The sequence below is a fragment of the Meles meles genome, chromosome 10 (genome assembly GCF_922984935.1).
Source record: "Meles meles chromosome 10, mMelMel3.1 paternal haplotype, whole genome shotgun sequence".
Classification (NCBI taxonomy): domain Eukaryota; kingdom Metazoa; phylum Chordata; class Mammalia; order Carnivora; family Mustelidae; genus Meles; species Meles meles.
The window spans coordinates 53,345,495-53,361,686 of NC_060075.1; the positions used below are offsets into that span (position 1 = coordinate 53,345,495).

Sequence of the window (16,192 nt, forward strand, 5' to 3'; positions counted from 1 at the left end):
TCCTTAAATTTAATATTATGGGGAAAATGTTCATGCCTTATAATGTTCAACTGGCATCTTAATAAGTTTATTTGCAAGAAGGTAAATGCATTTTAATAGTTAATATAGAATTGTGCCTACAGATATCAGAGCAAAGATGGGTAGGGAGGGTCTGGAATATGCTGATTTTCATAAAGAAATTTAAAAATATTTCCTTTTTGAAACAGAACATTCTCAGGCATTTTCCTGGCACTTTGCTGCTAAAATATAAATGGTTATGTGTAATGGTTAACTGCAGACTGTTATTGTTGGAAATTACTTTTATATGCACAAATTGTGGTGGAAAGGAGAGTGGATTGCAAACATAAATTTGTGTTTTGGTTTTATTCTGACTTAGAAGGCAGACTTAACTAAATTGTCTTCTATATCATCTCACCACTATAAAACAGGAAGTGAAGTCAGGGGAAGCACTGCTTCCTGTCTTGCAGAAAGGAAACAAATATGTAAATATACATAGGCAGTTTTCAGTCTCTCTTTGTCTCTACTCAGCCGAGCCTATGCACAGTCCTTATTTAGCATGAGTAAAATATGATGTCATTCCCCTATTCTCAACTCTGGCTGTATGTTAGAATCACTTGGAAAGCTTTTAAAATAATTCCTATTTCCATGCCCCACCTTCCAGTTTTCTGATTTATTTTGTGTGGGTGTGGTTTGGGCATTGATATTTTTGAAAGGCATCCTAAGCAATTCTAAGGAGCAGACCCAGAAGCCACTAGGCAAGAAAAAAGACTCTGAACATTTGCATTTGCCTTCAAGGTCAATTTCCTATTATCATCTCCCCCCACCTTCCCAGCTTGCTAAGTGCTAGGCAGCTCATCTAGCTTCCCATGCCCTATGTACATTTCTTGTGCTTCGCTTCTTCTATTCCTTTTTTCAGGCGTTCCAAGAGTCTCCTCCTCACACATTTTTTTTTCTGATTCAAATTCCTGCCCATTTTTCAAGATAAGCTCAATTTTTACCTCCTCCATGAAGCCTTCCCTGACTGCCTTTGATTAGAGGTCTTGCTCCCTCTTCCAAACTCACAAAGAAGTTATTGCCTAGAAAATAATCTAAATAATGCATCGGTCATGTTCTGCTTTGTGTCTTCTCTTTTACTCTGTTAAATAGATTATCCTCACTTTTTTATGTTTGTTATCCAGCTACTTACACTGTAAGCTTCTAGTATTACTTTGTATCTTTGATGAGCTGAAGGTTTTGCACAGTGTAGGAAGTCAATTGATATTCTTCCCCTCGTTCCATTCTCACTTCCACAGGTGTGGTTCAGGCCTTTGTTTCTCCTGGAGTCTTGCTTTGGTCCTACTGTGCTTTTCTAATGTCAGACTCTTGGTTCCTTAAATCAGGCCAATGCACCAGTCGCTCACATGGCCAATGGCCAGTAAAACTAATTGTATACTTGTACCCTTCTCATTCTTGCTCTCTTCCTATTTTTTACTCTACATGACCCTTTGGCTTCCTTTCCCCCCTGTCTCCTAACTCTTCTACTCCCTATTCTGCCAGGACTTAGCAAAATTCAGTTTCTCAGGTTTTGACCCATTGTGTTCTCTAAGATGTCAGAGTATAACGTACTTTCTGAATCTTCCTGTCCCTATTCCTTTGGGCCAACATTCCCCTGGCCAGGCTCTGGCCCAGGTGACCTAAATTATTCTGCCAGCACCCTATGTTTGATTTGTCAAGATTCCCCTCAAAGAGAATAGACACTCTATACACTGTCTTTAGGATTCTCACTCTTTAGAAGAAAGCTGATTGAGTTGTCTGCATGATTAAAAGCTTCTGTTTGTCCCTTATTGCCTACAGAATGAGGTCTAAACCTGAGATGTCCAATATGGGAGTGATTCACACCCAGATAAGAAAAAGTGAGTTCCTAATGTCAGAACATTCTGGCTGTGACATCTGTCATCCCATTGATTGCTAGGGTTAATTTGGTTGATCTGTCTCCCTGGGTGGGTGTCCTCTTCCCCTCCCAAAGCTGAATGTAGGTCAAAGAGGACAACTTGCACTGAGAGAGGAAGATCATTCTTCCAGTAGCTGTGCTCCCCTGTTAGAACCTACAAACAAGCTCTCAAGTTCCATTTATAGGAGAAGGGAAGGTAGTTAAACTTCTAAGACTCCAGACACATCCAAATGAGGTGTGGCAGGTGGCAGTCTGTCTCTCTTAAAAAAAAAAAAAAGTTCCTCCTAACTATGTCATAGGTAAGTGGCTAGTGGCTGTCATATTGGACAACACAAATACAAATCATTTCCATCACTGCAGAAAGCTCTGTTGAACGGTGCTCTTCTAAATACCTTAGTATATAACTACACTTAGAAGTATAGTTCATGAGGGCTTTTAAAATCTCATCTCAGCCTTTTGTTCTACCTTTTTGGTTGCTACTTACCCTCAGTCCTACCCACTTTCTCAGTGTTCCCCAACACCTAAGTGCCCTTTAACAATTCGATGCCTTTGAACATGCTGTTCCTTTTTACTGAAATGCCCTTTGAGTTTCTTTTCTGGCAAACTCCTATTTACCTTTTAAGATCCAACTCAAACATTACCTTCCTTGTGAAATTCTTTGACCTTCCCAAACACAATAATTTCTTCCTTTGTGTTTCCCTTGCTCATTAAACCTAGTTCTATTGCCCTATCACTATATTTTATTATTTGCTTATAAATTTGGCTATGCTCTTGGAAAGGAGATGCTGACTGCCCTAATGGTTACCTGAAATTGTTTGCTTGATGCCTGTTTGATATCAAATATTTTCTTATTTATGTGCTTGTTATTCATGTATATTTGGCGTGCCTAAAAAGATCATTTGGTGCTTGCTTTAAAGTCCTTCCTCTTTGTGGTATAAACCCAGAATGACTTCCCGTCTTCCAGGTTGAAGCCCTTTGTCTTCTAATTAATTCTGATTGCACTTGAGAGGGATGTGTTAGGAGGAGTTGACAAGGTCAAAAGAGGACCCATATATGTAGGAGCTGGTTCACATGTGCTCAGGTTCTGGTAGCCACGCAAAATATTTAGTATGTGTTCGGAAGAGGAGTGGGGAGGGAATATGGAGAAAAACAGCCCATGGAGAGAAAGTTGGGGAATTGTGCTTGACTTTTTTCAGGTCAAGGCCAAAAGCACTGTATAATAAAGTGGGAAGAATTTTAAAGACCATTTTGCAAAAACGTACATTTTTTTCCCTCTTGGTATTTGATAAGATTTTAATAAATTCTTGTGATTCGAATTACTGGGAATTAAATCCTCCCGACCAAGAAATTAAAATGTTAGTTTATCTTCCGTGATTAGGGTTAACATCAATCCGAAAGGCTTATTTTCTTCTGAGAGGGTCATAAATCCGAGTGGCTCTGTCTCTGAGAGACGCGGGTTGATCACTCTCACTAGCCTTGCAGCAAATCCTACCGTCAATCATTTTCCCTTGGCACCCCGACCACGCCCAGTGCTCAGACCACGCCCATCTAAGTCGCCCTCCCTCCCACCTCATGGCTCCGCCCCAGGCCTAGCAGAGGAAGATTCTCATTGGTGAAGAAGTTGTTCTTCTGCCCGCCCCAGGGCACGGCGATAGGCCGAACCGGAGTGGGGCGGTGGTGGTTGGCTGCCTGGAGACGGGTCCCTCGCCGTGCCTGTCAGAGTGGCTGGCGGCAGTGGCGGCGCTCGGGGCTGGCTTGTCAGTCAGTGAGCTGAGGGGGAAGATGGCTCGCCGGGACCCGTTCTGTTAGGAAGAAGGGGGGCAGGTGGTGCTGCTACTCGGGAGAAAGCAGAGCAGCCGCTGTCGCTGTCGCTGCGAGCCAGACAAGTCGAGATTCTGGAGGTGGAGCTCGGAGAGCCGCTCTGGTGAGTCCGACCGAGCGACCCACGCCGGGCCCCCAGGGCGGCCGGCGACGGATAACTTTTTTGTCAGGGAGGAGCCGGGGCGAGGCGGCGGCGGGGAGGGGACCGGGACTTTGTCCCCGGGGCGGCGCCTTCGTTGGGGGTAACGGCTCCCTCGCGAGGCGCCGCGGGTGGGCGCGAGAAGGCACTGGGCGCTAGAGACGTCGGAGAAGCCGGAGCAGCGGGGTCGGGTGAGTGGGCTGCGGCCGCCGGCTCCTAGCCGCGAAGTTGGGCTCAGCCCGTTTGCTGACTGGGCGGCGGCAGCTTTGTAAGCGTGGACTCGGGTCTTTCTCTTTCCCGGCAAGAAGCAGTCCAGACTCGGGGCGTGCCCAGGGTGCAGCCGCCTCGGCCGGACCCGCCGCCCCTCTGCCGGGGGGCCAACCCCCATCCCGCCGCAGCTGATGCTCCGGCCTGGCCTCTCCCACTTCAGGGAGGTGACCGCTATCCGTCTAATCTAGTGACCAAAATGGTCACCGTCGACATCCCCCCTCCCCATCTTTAAAAGCAGCGTTCGCCTGGGTCTTTGGCGTGTCTCCCAGAGCCGTGAGATTGAGAAAGCAGCTGCGATTCCTTCCTTGGTTATTACACTGGAGATCCCCTCTTCAGCACTTGCTCCCGTCTAGGAGTTATTCCTCTCCCGAGGCTGATTTTTAACGTGCTCAGGAATCGTCGGGGTTTTGTCTGAAAATGGTTGCTTTAAAAGACCCCAAGTTTGCACGCTTCAGCAAAACTGCGTATCCGCCCTTCAGCGTGCGCAACTGTGCTCTGTACCCCTAAGTTCAGGCATTCCTGAAAGATTTGAATTTTGCCCTAGTGGTTTCATGCTGCACAGGATCGAGTCTCTGGTAAAAACGCTATCACACGCCGGGCAGCGTCTCCGCTCTTCAGGTAGGGGGAGTTTGTTGCACAGGCAGCTACTAATTTCGGACACTTTACGAGAGGCAGTAGGACCAAGCTGTCCTTTTACAAATTATTTGGCCTTTGGGTCACACAGTAGTTTTGGGAGCCGATATGCCACATCTTTGTTTCATGTAACACTTGTCAGTTTGAGGTTTCAGCTTTTAAAATCTTATCTGCATAGAGTCATAAGGATCGGTGTAACCTTGAGTCAATGTGATAGTTCCAGGAGGGTTGTTTTCCAAAGAACATTCTCCTAACACCCACGGACTGGCTGGCCCTCCTTCCAATTTCTAAGCATCTTTTTTTTGGGTTAATACATTTTAGGGTTTACAAGATGAAAATTGGTCCCAAACACCATTTTTTTTTTTTTGAAGCGCAGGGAAACGCAAGAAAAAAAAATTTTAAGATCTGCTTGGCCAATAGTAGATTTAAAGTCATTTATTCAAAAAATAAATAAAGTGGCTAAGGGGAAAACCATCACATATTTCGATTAAAAATTTCTGGATTTGGCTTATTTTATTCTTTTTTTTTGATTTACTATAATTTTTATCGTAGAGGGACTATAAAATCTCTTAATTATCAACATTAACAGTACTTGGATATAGATACCCGGATAAGGTGTTGGTTAGGTCAGTATGTTATTCCTGTTATACTTTCCTTGTTGTGTTTCTATTTTATGAAATCTAATCTTGGTTGCATTTCTTAGAGTGGTATTGTTTGACCGAGTTTAAACATATCTTTTAGTCAACTGCCTTGTTCAGGATCCTGTTGCATGATATTTATTTTATAATGAATATTTAAAATCTTTGAAAAATGTTGTTTCAGTACCATTTTGGGGGTATCAAGTTTACGTTTTGTAAAGAATTGAAATTATGTCAAACATATATTTATTTTATACTGCCTCAGGCTGAATATGTTCTAGGGCAGAAATGAATGTCATAATGCTTGTCATCAAGAAATTTAGTCTCTGATATACAAGACAGATCAAGTAACAGTTATAATACCATGGGATAAATGTGAATTGAGATATGCCTAGTGTAGTAAGGGAGCAGAGTAGAAGATAGCTAAATCAGTTTGGATGTAGGGGAGTCAGGAGCACACAGTGCAGTTTTGAAATATAATTTAGCCAAGTGTAGCAGGTCAGTAACTTTCCAAGAGGAGAATAAGTGAGAGGGCAAGAAGGCATGAGAAGAAACTATGGCAGTTTGGAGAAGTCATTGTCAATGACATTGACATTAACATGACCTGAATGCAGGGGTTAGATAAGGAACAGTGGAAGATGAGAATAGTGAGGATCGTAGACCAGGGCATGGTTTCCTTGGCTACAGGGATGAATTGAGGGCAATGAGTAAGAAGCCATTTAATGAATTTTTGTTTGAGACTCTTACAGTGAGGAAGAATCTGATAGGTTTTGTCACTTTTGGAAAGAAAGGAGAAGTCAGGACTCTGAGGATTTTACTTGGTTCTAGTAACTGGAAGTGAGGGAAGATGGTTTAAGTTCTATTTGTGGTTTTTTGAATTTGAGGAAGCTGTGGAGCATTCAGGTCAAGATGTCGATTAGCTGTTGGATCCATGGGTGTGGAACTTACAAAGGAAATCAGGATTACAGGGCAGATTGGGGGTTGAATTGAAGCTGTATTTATTTGGTTATATTGAAATGATTCAGAGAAAGCTTTTCGTATGATCAAAGCAGCAGCTGGAATACAGACTGATAAAAAGCAGAAATGGGTAGAGGAATAGTTTGAAAGAGAAGAGTAGTAGTTAGAAAGGTAGGAGGAACATCAAAAAAAGGTGCTAAGGAAGGAGAGAATTTCAAATAGAGGAGGAATGGGTCAACAATTTTGAATGCTGTAAAGAGGTGTCAAGTAAGGAGAGGACTCCAGGGACCAGGGAATTGGTAAGGATTCCATAGGTGACTTTAACAAGTACAGTTTTTGACTGAGTAGTGGTTCAGAAAGCAGTCTTGGGAAGATTGAGAAGGAATGGGTATGATAAAATAGGCATACTTGAGTGAGGTATTTCAAGAAAGCTGAAGAAGGAAGAGAATGATTGCTATAGGCAGTGGTTCTCATTCCTAGCTGCACATTTACAATTATCTGGGGAGCTTTTTAAAAATCTTCATTTCCAGGGGAAAGCCCATCCCAATTTAGGGTTGAGGTGGAACCCCAGCATTATATTTATTTCAACAGCTTTGTTGTAATATAATTGGCATGTAATAAACTACACATATTTAAAGTGTGCAATTTAATGTTTGACATAGGTTTTCATTTCTAAAACTATCACCACAATCAAAATAATGAACATTATCTATCACCTCCAAAAGCTTCCTTATGTCCATTTGTAATTTCTCCCTCTCATCCTCAGGAAACCACTGATCTACTTTTTGTTACTATAGACTAGTTGCACAGGTATATTAAAGTTCCCTGGGTAATTGCAAGGTTGAAGGTGAAGGCAAGGTTGAAAACCACTGAAGAGGGATAAAAGTTGAAGGACTGTTACGTTTGTTTCTTTACATGCATAAAGAAAGTGAGAAGTAAGAGATTTAGGGAAGATGAGATATTTACAGGAACTGAATCCCCGAGGAGATGGAAATGGATGACACTCAGAGCTTTGACAAATAACAAAGGAAGACAATTTGGAAGCAATTAAAATGTGATGTTAAAGATAGCACATTTCTTTGTTATCAGCATCCACATTGTCATCATGTAGTATCAAGACTGATTTTTTTGAGTACTCAAAAAAACTAGAGAGCATCTTAATATTGTGGAAATGGATGCTGCTCTGGATAACTCCTTAAATGGAGCTTGGGACCCCTGGCACCACCATGTAAGGCTTTGTCATTTTTTTGGAGGGGAGCAGATGGAATTAACAGTTTGACTATTGCTTATTATGGAGAGCCAAGTACTGTCAGAGTGTTTTTGGTCCTGTTGGAGTTAGGCTGCATATCTGCACCGAGGAAAGAGAATATTTAACATTTAAAAATCATCTTTATCCTCAGAAGAAATCCTGTTTGCTTGCCCTTTGGATATATGCTTTTAAAATACATTGGAGGGTAAAATCATTACTCTGTCTCCCAAATGAGACTATGAAGAGTTGTGATTAGAAGTTGTCAAAGGCCCATACTTTCTATCCTGATAAAGGCAATATTTATATTTCCCCTCCCCTCCCTCCCTCTTTCCTCCCCCCCCTTCCCCCTTCCTCCCTCCTTCCCTCCCTCTCTCTCTCCCTTCTCTTCTCTCTCTCTCTTTATTATTTCTGGCTCAGTATTTGGATATATTTAAAAGTTGAACTCTACCAGTTCTGATGTCCAGGGCTCATTCCTCCCTTTTGATTTTTACCTCTGGCAGGGGGCTGAAAGCAGAAGGTTAATTCTAAATATTGTACATTGTACTTGATCACAAATAAAATGGAGCAAAAACTTTTGTCTTATTTTTAAAGTTCTGAAAATTTCTTTCACTATGATTAGAGTATCAAAGTATGATCTAACCTAGACAGTAGACATCCCTAATTTTTGTGCAGCCTAAAAGAGTGGGAATATCAATGTTAGCATGATTTTAGATATGATTGTTACTATAGTGACAGCAGTTTTGTAAACATTCTATGTTTTCCTAATTACTAATGTAAGATATAATAACTGTAGGAAATTTGGAAAACTTAGGAATGCATACATGATAATAACATTTATAATGCCTCTACCCAGAGATAATTATTAACACGTTAGTGAATATCTTTATAAGTTCTTTTTAATGGGTATTTACATTTTTTTGTTAAAAAAAAGAAACCATAGTGTATATATATGTTTTTGTTTTTGTTTTTTGTACATGCTGTTTTGTTACTAGCTTTTTTCCACTTAATTGAATGAATGCTTATCTGAGTCAATAAAATACTCTTTTATGGAAAAACATCATTTTAAATCTATGATTACTATTCCAGAATATGGATTTACTATCATTTATTTCAGGTGTTGAAATTTAAGTTCTTTCCAATAATTTTGAATGAATAGTGTAGCAGTTAGCTTGATAGATTAATCATTGCCCATATCTTTATTTCCTTAGGATAAATTCTGACATCAAAAGGTATGCAAAGTTTTTGATGTTTTTGACATGAAAAACTGTATTTTCTATATTTTTAAATCTCATTAATTGTTAGTGACATATATATATATGATTTTTTCCTAGGCTTAGTGATATATATATATATATATATACATACATACATACATACATATATATATATATATAATTTTTTTTCCTAGGCTTTCTATTCTACTTCTTGGGGCTGTTTATTTTTTGTTCCAGTAATTTCAAACAGTCTTACTTTATTGTAACTTTTTAATGTACCTTACTGTATGGTTGTGTGAATTCCTATTATCTTTCTCAAAACATTTTTAGCATTTCTCATATATTTCTTTTTTCAAATTACCTTTAATTCAATTTATTAAGATCTCAAAAAACTCCAGTGGGATTTCAAATTAACTTTTTTGAGGTAGATGTGATATCTTTACAATATTTTCATCATTTCTTCAAGTCATTTTTTAAAAATTATTTTCTTGTTTTTTTTTTTTTAAAGATTTTATTTATTTATCTGAGAGAGAGAAAGAGAGAGAGAGAGAATGAAAGGGGAGAAGGTCAGAGGGAGAAACAGACTCCCCGTGGAGCTGGGAGCCTGATGTGGGACTCAATCCTGGAACTCCAGGATCATGACCTGAGCCGAAGTCAGTCGCTTAACCAACTGAGCCACCCAGGTGCCCTCTTGTTTTTTTATTAAGTAAACTCTACCCCCAACGTGGGGCTTTAACTTATGATTCTGAGACCAAAGTCACATGCTCTACTGACTGAGCCAGCCAGATGCCCCCAGTCATTTTTTTTTTATTAAAGATTTTGTTTATTTATTTGACAGACAGAGATCACAAGCAGGCAGAGAGGCAGGCAGAGAGAGAGAGGAGGAAGCAGGCTCCCCGCTGAGCAGAGAGCCGGATGCGGGGCTCAATCCGAGGACCCTGGGATCATGACCTGAGCCGAAGGCAGAGGCTTTAACCCACTGAGCCACCCAGGCGCCCTCCCCCTCAGCCATTTTAAAATAACTCTGTGTTTTATAGTTTTCTTCATGTGGTTCTGCCTCTTTTTAAAGTAAATTTTTTTATTTTTTAAAACTTGCTTTTGCCAATGGAATCCTTTTTCATTGTATTTTAAAGAGGATTGCATTTTTCCAATGCAAGATAGAAAAGTTGGTGATTTATGTATATTATTTCCTAACTGGTCATTTTATGAAATTATTAATTCTTACAGTTTTTAAAAAAGATTTAAATTTATTTATTTGAGAGAGAGCGAGAGAGCGAGCACACACCAGTATGGGGATGAGGAGCAGAGGGAGAGGGAGTGAATCTGAGGCAGACTCCGTGCTGAATTAATCTCAGGACCCTGAGACCATGACCTGAGTTGAAGTCAAGAGTTGGATGCTCAACTGACTGAGTCACCCAGGTGCCCCTTAATTCTTAGGTTTCTATTGGATTTTGTATTATAGCAGTTATAGCATTTGTAAATGATGATAATTTTCTCTTGCCAATATTTAATCCTTATTTCTTGTTTTACATTAAATGTCTAGAGTAGGGCGCCTAGGTGGCTCAGTGCGTTAAAGCCTCTGCCTTCAGCTCAGGTCATGATCCCAGGGTCCTGGGATCGAGTCCCGCATTGGGCTCTCTGCTCAGTGGGGAGCCTGCTTCTCCCTCTCTCTCTGCCTGCCTCACTGCCTACTTGTGATCTCTGTCTGTCAAATAAATAAAATCTTTGAAAAAATGAAAAAAAAAGTCTAGAGTAATGTTAAATTTTATTAGTGAATAGTGAGCATCTTTGGCTTATTTCTCCTTTGAGTGAGAATGCCTTCAGTGTCTCACAGTTGTGTATTCTTTCTGAAAACTTTTTTCTTTTCCTTTTTTTTTTTTTTTAGCATGTTAAGAAATTAGTCTTCCTTAACTCCTTTTTGGAATTGAGATTTAAGGAAAAAGATACTAAATAATCACATACCCTCGTTGATATACATTGAGATGATCATATAGTTTTTCTTCTTTTACCTATTGGTTGATGAATTATGTTGGAGGACTTCCCAATACATTTCAACAAACATTTGCTGTCTTTGTAAAGACAGAGTTGTCTTTGTAAAAACAACTTGATAATAGCATACCTCTTTAGAGTAGTGCTAGATTTGATTGCTATGTAAGGTTATCTTTAATATTCCTCTTACATTACCTTTTTCAGGTTTCAGTTTCTGAATGTACTAGCTTTGCAAAATAATAAAAGGGAGGGGCACCTGAGTGGCTCAGTCAGTTAAGCTTCTGACTCTTTTTTTTTTTTTAAAGATTTTATTTATTTATTTGACAGAGAGAGAGAGATGACACGTAGGCACAGAGGCAGGCAGAGAGAGGGGGAAGCAGGCTCCCCGCCGAGCAGAGAGCCCGATGCAGGGCTCGATCCCAGGACTCTGAGACTATAACCCGAGCTGAAGGCAGAGGCTTTAACCCACTGAGCCACCTAGGTGCCCCAAGCTTCTGACTCTTGATTTCAGCTTAGGTCATGATCTCTTGATTTCAGCTCATGATGTGATTGAGCCCCAACTATGACTTCCCACTATGCAGGAAGTCTACTGGAGATTCTTTCCCTCACTCTCTACCCCTTCCCTCCATGCATGCTCTCTCTCTCAAATAAATAATAAATCTTTAAAAGAGAGAGAGAACTGTATGGTGACTAACATAATGTATTAAAAAAGTTATAGAAAAATAAAAGAGAGAGAGTCTTTCCATCTTTTGTATGCTCTGGCAGTTAATCTCTTTCTTAAGGCCTGAAATAATTTAGCTATAAAAATGACTAGGCCTTTTGGATTGAATACAATTTTTGAGACTTTCATATGTGCTACTTTCTAAGTACTTTGCATAATTAATTTCATTTAATCTTTGCACAGGTTTGTGAGATATATTATTATCCTTAGTCTATAGATAAAGAAACAGACTCAGAGAGGTGAAAATACTTGTTCAAGTTCAGCAACTAGTTAGGGATAGAGAGTTGAAGCTAAAGTCCTATCTGATGTTGTAGCTCATGTTCTTAGTCAGTACCCTAATTTTTTCCTCATCATATTCTTTCCTTATTCTCAGTTACTGAGAAATAAATTTAATTATTTTATTTGAGTGTCTTATTGTTTTCCTTTTTGCCCAATTGATTTCAGTTTTTGGTAAACTTGTCATGGTTTTTACTGGTGTGTTTTATGTGATATCATATCTTCTGCTATTTTCTAACAAATACATCCAAGTATGGTTGTGGTAGAAGGTTCCAGAATGGGAATGGGATGATAAATGTATAATGTACTTTATATAATTTACATTTTAATTTATTGGGGATTCAAGATCAATTTGCATTCCTGAATCTAGTTTATACCTTGTAAAGAATGTTAAATGCAACACAGATAACATTTCCAGAAATTGTGGAAATAGTACTTCTCCATTTTAGTTTAAATATTTGTCATTATTGAGGCTTGCATCAGGATAGCCTTTTAGTAGTAAATGTTAAGTGGTATTTGTTTGCTGTGTGTTTTCCTGAACAAAGAGTCTTTTGATTAACTGTTGAACATTAGTTGCTTTCTCATACAAATGCATAAGGATTCATTCAGTTATTTGTACTTGACTTAATGAAAACATTGTATATGAGTTCTTAAACTGTACTATGAAGATTATTTGAGGCTTCATCTATTGGAAGATTTACATTTACTCTTATAGAATGATGTTTAGGCTTGGAAATTTGAGAGAATAATGTGAGCCCTAAAGGTGCTTAAATTGGGCTAGCAGTTATGAGCTCTATTAAAAAAAAAGATTTTTAAAAATTTATTTGAGAGAGAGAGAGAGAAAGAGTGTGAACCTTGGGGAAGGGCAGAGGGAGGGAGATAAGCAGACTCCCTTCTGAGAAGGAACATGGGGCTTGATCCCAGGACGTTGGGGTCACGACCTGAGCCAAAGGCAGATGCTTAACTGAGCCACCCAAGTGCTCCTTATAAACTCTATCTGAATCTTTTTGAGCTTGCCTGGGTTTTCTTTCCCTTTCAAATGTAAAGGATTCATTTAGTTTAGGATACTGATTGTGATCCATGTACACATCATGTACTCCCCACCTCTGCCCATGGGGCTATGAGAAATTGCCAGTCTGACCTCTTTAAACTTGCCAGGTATATATATTCCCTTTTGAACTAAAATTTCAATGTTCTTGCTGATTTGTTAATCCATAGATATTACTGTGGTGGATATTACTGTGGTGGATGGAGCCCACCAAGCAGTGTATACTTTAGTAGTGTAGAAGAGGGAGAGACTATTTTGGGAAATTATGAACCTTCAAGTGGGTCCTGATAAGGGAATGGAAGGGAAGGTGGAAGTATTCTAGAAATGAGTTGGAGAGAGAAGTGTCTAAGTAGGGGAGGTACAAACGTTCATATCAAATGGACTGTTCAAGAAGTAGAGAAACTCGGAATGATTATGTGGGTGATAGAACCAGAGTATTGAGCACAGTGAAGTCTTCTTAGAGTTTTGGAAAGGAAGATGCTTGTGGCAAGGTTAAAGAGAAAGAATATTGAAAAAAAAAAAAAAAACAATAGATCTGTCATTTTTTTTTTTTTAAGATTTTATTTATTTATTTGACAGACAGAGATCACAAGTAGGCAGAGAGGCAGGCAGAGAGAGAGGGGGAAGCAGGCTCCCTGCAGAGCAGAGAGGCCCATATGGGGCTCGATCCCAGGACCCTGAGATCATGACCTGAGCTGAAGGCAGAGGCTTTAACCCGCTGAGCCACCCAGGTGCCCCAGATTTGTCATTTCTAAGGTGAGGGAAAGTATGGATGAGAACCAAATACATACTGTAAAGTGGGATAAGGAATAAATTGATGGTGAAATAATTGGAGGCAGTGGCAAGAGATTAGGCTACTAAATCAAAAGTTAATCAGTGACGAATAAATAAGGATGAAAGTAGCTGGAGAGCATTAGAATATAATGAAGCCTTCCTCCTATCCACAGCCCTGCAATCTCCCCTCTTAGAACTGTAAGCTTCTGAAATGCATTCTCAGTTGTCCAATTGATAAATCCTTTGTTAGTTATAATTAGAGCTATGATTATTGAGCCTTTATGGTGTGCTTTGTTTGTATTATTTTTAATCCCTAAAACATTCCTGTGATGTAGACATTATCACTACTTTTCACAGTGGAGAGACTGAGATTGGAAAGTTTAAGTAATTTGCTGAAAGTGAGCACAAGTGTTTTGGACTGTTCGTTGTGCCATGTTGCTTTTTCTATTTGTTGAGGTGTGTTCAAGCACTAGAGGGGAAGGGTGCAAAAGGACTATAAGGTATGATTACTCTCCAAATAGAAAGAAGTGGAAGAGAAATTTTAGCTATGTTGCTATAATTTGTGTTAACTGCATTTTGTATTTAAAATGTTTTATAAAGGATTCCCTTTTTAAAAAAAATTTCATATATTTATTTGACACAGAGAGAGAGAGAGAGAGAGAGAGTGCACAAGCAGTGGGAGCACCAGGTAGAAGCAGAGGCAGAGGGAGTGGGAGAAGCAGACTTCTCGCCAAGCAAGGACCCCACGCAGAGCTAGATCCCAGAACCCCAAGATCATGACCTGAGCTGAAGGCAGACACTTAACCAGCTGAACCACCCAGATGCCTCTCCTTTTTTTTTTTTTTTTAAAGATTTTATTTATCTGTTTGAGAGAGAGAGATTGTGAGAGAAGAAGTAGGGAAGAGGGGCAAAGGCAAAGGGAGAAGCGGGCTCCCTGCTGGCCAGGGAGCAGACATGAGGCTCCAACCAAGGACCCTGGGATTGTGATCTGAGCCAAAGGCAGACGCTTAACCAACTAAGTCACTCAGGCACCCCAAAAGAATTCCTTTCAATAAGCTTCTCTACCATATCTGTAACATTTAATTTTTAACAAGTCCCTTTCTTTGGGAAGATAAAGTGCTTTTTTTTAATCCATAATAATGATAGGTTGAGAGGAACGGAAAAACTAGCCAAGAAAGGTGACATCAGGAAAAGTAAGGGTAAAACTTGTTCTTTTCAGTATGAGAAATATGCTACACAGGTGTATGTTTTAGGTTGTATGTTTAGGCCTCAGGAAGGCCAGCCTCTTCATGGAAATGGTGTTGAGCTGGTCACTGATGCATTCAGGGTAGATACTTTCCATGTCAACAGATTGTAAAGCTCCAGAGTTCATAGTTATATAATGTGATTTATGGCACTTGGATTCCATCAGTCAGGAATTGGTTATTGGTGAAAGGGTCTAAACAGATGTTTAGTTTTCTGATATAAATCCTTTCTTCAGAAACATAATTGAAAAAGAAATGCTTAAGTTACTTTAGGGATTCTAAACATTCTTACAGTACTTTCAAGTACTTGGGGAGGAACCAAGATAGAAATTTTTGTTGTACTACTTTTAGTTTCATAATCAGTTGTAAAACAATATTTAACTTACATTTTATTAAACTCATATAAAACTTAATATTATTGAAAACTTAAAAATGTATAATTCAGCCTCTGGTGAAACAAATTCACTGTTACCCCACTTAGTATGAATCAGCATGATCATACTGAACTATTTATTGCAGATTTGCATCCTGTAATTTTTAAATCAAGATAAACAACTATCTTAATAAGATCCACTAGGTTTCTGACTGAGACTAATTAAGCAGAATTTTGTAGTACTGTCAAGATCTGTTGCTTTTATTATTATGGCTCGACTACTACACATTACCTTCATTAATTGTGTTTACATTTTTTTCATTGCATTCTCCCTTTGCCCCCATCATTTTCAAATTGAACATCTGAGCCTCTATTGGCAGACTTTAATAATGGTTGAGAGTTTCATTCCAGTTTACGAAAGGGCAGTGACTCACTCTAAGACATCAACTCAACCCACAAGTCAACTGGAATTTGGTTCTCTTACATTTCTCTCTTCCTTTGTTCCCAACATTGGAACAGGGAAAACTGCCACTTAGAATGCAAAAAGCTTTAAAGAAATTAAAGTAGAGCTGTGCTTTGGAAAGTGTATTTCTGTATGCTATAATTTTGGGGAAAGAGAGTAGAAAAAGGGGCAAATGATAGCAAAATGATTGCAAGATAAAGTTTACATTGGGCTTTCTTTTGCATTCCTCCCCATTTCCTCATAACATTTGTTTTTATTTTATTTGCTTATACCCTGATTTGCCTTGCTTTATTTCATAAGGGATTAAAGGACTCAATCTTGCTATGTTTTAGGTTTAACTTGTCTCCCCTAGTGGAGTATGAATCCTTCAAGCCAGGGACTATGTCATATTCAGCTTTGTAAACCTAGCATCTATGACATAGTACGCATTCAATAGTTTATGAATAAATGGAT

The 16,192-nt window shown here is 39.3% G+C and overlaps 1 protein-coding gene across 3 annotated transcripts in view; it reads left to right on the forward strand.

Annotated features, from left to right (window-relative positions):
• The first annotated feature begins 3,665 nt into the window (after positions 1-3,665).
• FAM126A (family with sequence similarity 126 member A) overlaps positions 3,666-16,192 on the forward strand; it is a 109,842-nt gene continuing 97,315 nt past the window's right edge. For 2 of the 3 annotated variants that reach the window (XM_046020704.1, XM_046020706.1), the window contains exon 1: positions 3,666-3,854. The gene's annotated coding sequence lies outside the window, so the exon portion shown is untranslated. Of the gene's footprint in view, positions 3,855-3,996; positions 4,082-16,192 lie in introns of those variants that run through there. The other variant, XM_046020705.1, reaches the window with a different exon arrangement.